General features: G+C 38.3%; 1 pseudogene; it reads left to right on the top strand.

The window, feature by feature from the left end:
* The first annotated feature begins 2217 nt into the window (after positions 1-2217).
* Positions 2218-3142, top strand: LOC138426593 (olfactory receptor 8B3-like; annotated as a pseudogene).
* The last annotated feature ends 2206 nt before the right edge of the window (positions 3143-5348 follow it).

The following is a 5348-nucleotide window of genomic DNA, read 5'->3' as shown; positions in this document are numbered from 1 at the left end:
GTATTTTTACTCCATAGGTTCAGTTTTCAAGTGAGTAATGGAGAACCATTGAAAATTCATGAACTAGGGAGGGCCAGAGCCGTGATTTCAGACCTTATTCTAGCAGCAGTGTCCATGACTAAATAAGAGTAAGTAGCTGGGAAAATGCTAGAACAATAGTGGCCACGGTAGTTCAACATTATAGTTCAGTTTAAACATGAAATCCAGAAGTCATGTGGTGGCTGACGGACATGGATGACACTGTGATTGTAGATGCTGTGGCTTAGCATAAGAGAAATGTTGACTATATTCTGGAGGGTTTCAGGCAAAAAAGAACTTGCTTTTCAGAAAGAGCCATTGAGTTTTTTCTCTGTACTCTGCACTGTTCTGAGATTCATTAGCAAAATAGTAAACATGGTAGAATAAATGTTTGTTAGAGAATTTACAATTTATAGAGGAACACAGGAATTAAAGGAAGAAGTCTGTTGAATGTTATAAGGGAGACACTACTGGAATTGATGGTAATATAGATAATGACAGCTGGCACTTAATGACTATTCACCATATGCAGGGTACAGTGCCATTTCACTTAGGTATTTTTCATCTATTAACACACCAGCCCAATGAAAGAGGTGTTCTCTTTACCATCCCTATTTTAAACATTTGAAAGGAGAGATTAAGTAAATTGTTCCAAGTGTTATAGTTAGTAAGAGTGGAAGAAGGAAGACAAGATTGACAACACTCTCTAATTCCATAGGTCCCTGCTCTTTTCTATGATGAGAAAAGACTGGTAACTTTAGTTATTGAAATGTTACAGAAAATGACCAAGCAGGAGAATCAGGTAGAAATGTTGGGTATATATTAAGATAAACACTAGAAAGGATATATAACATTACCAATAATTTCAGAAATATCAATAATTTCAGAAATGAGAGAGAACAGCAGAAATGAGTTACTTCAACATTTGAAGCATTCTAGAAAAAGAAATAAAGAACTCTGGAATTAGGACCCTTGCAGAAAATATGTCCACTTAGTAAATGGGCATAAAGAGAGAATGAAGCAATAGAGTAACTTTCCCTTCAGAGGTGAAGATAATAGGGAGATTGAGAATATACTTGAATGCACCTAAGGGATGCACAATCCCTAGAGTGAAGTGAAAAAAAAGAATGAGTCCATAAGGAACTAAAAAGAGATCATAAATGGGGAACAATATTCTTATTCCCTGTTTTCATCTAATCTACTCCCTGGGGAAAAGACTCAGCAAGCATCTAGCCTGTTTTCAACGAAATGCATTACATCATTACACTCACATTAAATCTTCTGTGTCCAATCAAACAGCAAGTGTGAAAACAAAAGGCTTAATTTTTCTATACTGTGTGGAAGGACTGAAAACGATTATCAGAGATCACAGTAGTTCACAGAGATTTTGAGGGCATATGTCAATGCCATCTCATCAGAGAATCAAAGAAATCAAGCCTTAGGAACAGGAAGTTGCATCTCCAGTATCAACTGGGTAAAGACAACTGATAAGGGAGCCAGCCCTCAGGTTTTCTGAACTAAGGAGTGTGCGTTTCTGAATACAGTTTATAGTAATGTATTCTCCTTTTTGAGAATAAAGCCCAGGGACCTGATATATTCCCACTCTTTCTCATTTTGTCCAGTTCTGTGAGTGAAGTGAAACTAGTGGAAGCATCTGTTGGAGAGGGATTAGAAAATATTCAGAGACATGAGGGGACAGAAATGACATTTAAGTCAGGAAGTTTTCTCTAAGTAGGTGTAACTCTCTCCTACCTGTATGGCTTTTGCTCTGTGACAAGGGGAGTAACATATTTCTCCTAGATTCTGGTTCCTTCATCTTGGTTTATAACAGTGCTCTTGGTTCCTACCACATAAGGTCTAATCTGCATTAGAAGAAAATACCAGGCTGTTGTTAAGGTCACTGCCTCCAGTTATCCTGGTGAAGGAAGAGTTCAAGTGAATGAGGAAATGTCGAGATGACAGTAGAACAATGGTATCCTAATCCATCCCTCTTCCCCTTGGATTTTCCAGCAGGTATGCTTGCATATGACAGGACTGGGCTTCCCTCTGTTTGTGATGTACTTTGCTATATTGGACAAAACTTAGTGACTAAACAAGAAAAACAACAGTGCTCTTTTGTAGGAAATGATACTGTGGAAGAGCTAAGTTGTTCTCTAATGTAGCCCTTTCTCCAGTGTCCACAGTTTCCCTTAGAGAAGAATGGCTCCTGGAAATTACTCTTTTGTGACTGAATTTATTCTATTGGGATTAACAGACCAACCAGATCTCCAACTCCCTCTATTCTTCCTCTTTCTATGAATGTATATGGTCACTGTGTTGGGAAATTTGGGATTGATAACACTAATTTCACTGAATTCACACCTGCACACTCCCATGTACTTTTTCCTCTTTAACTTGCCCTTCATAGATCTGTGTTACTCTTCTGTATTTACACCCAAGATGCTGATTAACTTCACATCAAAGAAGAATAATACTTCTTACATGAGGTACATCACTCAGCTCTACTTCTTCTGTTTTTTGTCATTTCTGAAATCTATGTGCTGACATCAATGGCCTATGATCACTATGTGGCCATCTGTAACCCACTTTTGTATAATGTTGTTATGTCCCCTAAAGTGTGTTCTAGGCTTATGCTTGGTTCCTACTTGATGGCATTTTCTGGTGCCATGGCTCACACTGGATACATGCTGAGACTGACCTTCTGTGATGCAAACACCATCAACCATTATTTCTGTGATGTCCACCCTTTGCTCCAGCTCTCCTTCACAAGTACCTATGTGAATGAGCTTGTAGTTTTCATTGTGGTGGGCACCAACATCATTGTGCCCAGTTTCACAATCTTTGTCTCTTACTGTCTCATCCTCACCAATCTCCTCCAAATCAAGTCCGCAGAGGGCAGGTCTAAAGCCCTCAGCACCCAGTTCCCACATCATTGCTATTTCTCTCTTCTTTGGATCATGTACATTTATGTATCTCAAATCATCTTCTGCTGGGTCTCTGGATAAGGAAAAAATTATCTTCTATCTTTTATATGAATGTGGTTACCATGATGAACCACTTGATCTATAGCTTGATAAATAACGTTGTGAAAACTGCTTTGAGAAAAACTCTAAGTAGGAGATGATTTTGAATAGACTAGAGTATCTCTCTGTACAGTTGGTCAAAGGCAGGAAGGTTTTGTGTTTAATCATTGGAGAAGGAGATGGCACCCCACTCCAGTACTCTTGCCTGGAAAATCCCATGGATGGAGGATCCTGGTGGGCTGCAGTTCATGGGGTCGCAAAGAGTTGGACACGACTGAGAGACTTCACTTTCACTTTTCACTTTCATACATTGGAGAAGGAAATGGCAACCCACTCCAATGTTTTTGCCTGGAGAATCCCAGGGACGGGGGAGCCTGGTGGGCTGTCGTCTATGGGGTCACAAAGAGTCGGACACAACTGAAGTGACTTAGCAGCAGCAGCATAGTAATTTTATTGACAATATTCTTAATTCTTTTTTACCATGTAGCAGGATATCTGAGTCATCTCTCAATTCATTTCCACTTTTTCAGAATAGGTCTCTTTTTTCTTGCCCACTAGCACAACTTCCTTTCCTCACTTTCTCCCCTTTATTAATATTACTCAAAAAAAATTAAATCTGTTTTTTCTTTCAGTTTGAATGTTTTACCCTGTAGAAATAACAGGCAGGTCTACTGATGACCAAATTGGGGAACTTGAGATTTACATTGTGTCTTCATGGATATCTTATCCACAACTTGCCATTGGAAGCATGAATCAGACAATGTTTTCTCTTCTCTTCCTTCCTGTCTTCCTTGAGCAAGAATATATTTCACTTAATCCCTAAGATATAAGGTTATATAATGACTGTTACATAAATACTTAACAAAATTGTTAAGTATAAACAATTTTGCTCTTGTTAACAGTACACATTTTGCTTTTTTGACAAAGAATTTTCTTTTATACACCAGTCCTTCACATAACAGATTGTTAACATATACTGCCTGGATAGCTCAGAGTAGTTATTGCTTTATTACAGTTGTATATCTTTTAATGAAAACATCTAGACTAAATTCAATTTTATGACTTAAAATCTATTAATCATAGTATTCTTTGCTTATACTTTACCTCATTATTTTTGTTTTGGTAAACATGGCATAGAAGAAAATATTCCAATTTGAAATTTGACTGTGTTTTGTCCCTGGATGGTACATGAATTTTTCTCAGGATGGGTACTTTTTAGTTGTTTTTTTTGTTTATGAAAATAGTTTATTTTGTTATTATTGTTGTTGGGAAATGGGAGGCCTTATGAATTTGAATATTGGGGAGACAACAGGCTTCAGTAAGGATGTTATTTCTTCCAAAAAAGAAGAAAAATAAATGGAACACTTGCAAGTGTTTTTAATGCAAGGAACAAGGCTATAGGAAATTAAAGAGTCCAGAATCCTGTCATGAGCCCAAGATTTAACAAGCCACATTGCCAAAAATAAGAGGTTTTTGTGGGGACTTCTCATGAGGCTTAGGAATTATATTTAAACATGGGTTTTTACTTATTCCATCTAGTACATTAACTATTTAGTCCATAAAGCTTTCATAAACTTATGATACACAGCAACCAATCAATAGTAGTGTTTTTTGAAATGAGGGTAGAAAAGTTGTGGTTACATATGAGGAAAAAGAGGACTTTTTTCAGAAGATAAAATAATTATTAGTGATTAAAACTCAAATTAGGGGTAAGGAATCTAGGAAATAATTTTTTTAAATAAAAGCCTCTTTTTAATGATTCTCCTCTTTTTTCTGAAGACCTAGAAATATGAAGGAGATCACAGGATTTCTATGGGTAGGATAAAAACTTCAGTTCAGTTCAGTTCACTCGCTCAGTCGTGTCTGACTCTTTGCGACCCTATGAATCACAGCACGCCAGGCTTCCCTATCCATCACCAACTCCAGGAGTTCACGCAGACTCATGTCCATCGAGTCGGTGATGCCATCCAGCCATCTCATCCTCTGTCGTCCCGTTCTCCTCCTGCCCCAATCCCTCCCAGCATCAGGGTCTTTTCCAATGAGTCAACTCTTCGCATGAGGTAGCCAAAGTACTGGAGTTTCAGCTTTAGCATCATTCCTTCCAAAGAAATCCCAGGGCTGATCTCCTTCAGAATGGACTGGTTGGATCTCCTTGCAGCCCAAGGGACTCTCAAGAGTCTTCTCCAACACCACACTTCAAAAGCATCAATTCTTCGGCGCTCAGCTTTCTTCACAGTCCAACTCTCACATCCATACATGCCTGCTGCAAAAACCACAGCCTTGACTAGACGGACCTTAGTCAGCAAC

This window comes from Ovis canadensis, chromosome 21 (assembly GCF_042477335.2).
Source record: "Ovis canadensis isolate MfBH-ARS-UI-01 breed Bighorn chromosome 21, ARS-UI_OviCan_v2, whole genome shotgun sequence".
Taxonomy (NCBI): domain Eukaryota; kingdom Metazoa; phylum Chordata; class Mammalia; order Artiodactyla; family Bovidae; genus Ovis; species Ovis canadensis.
Note: the sequence above shows the minus strand (reverse complement) of the source record. Positions and strands in the feature narration are given on the sequence as shown.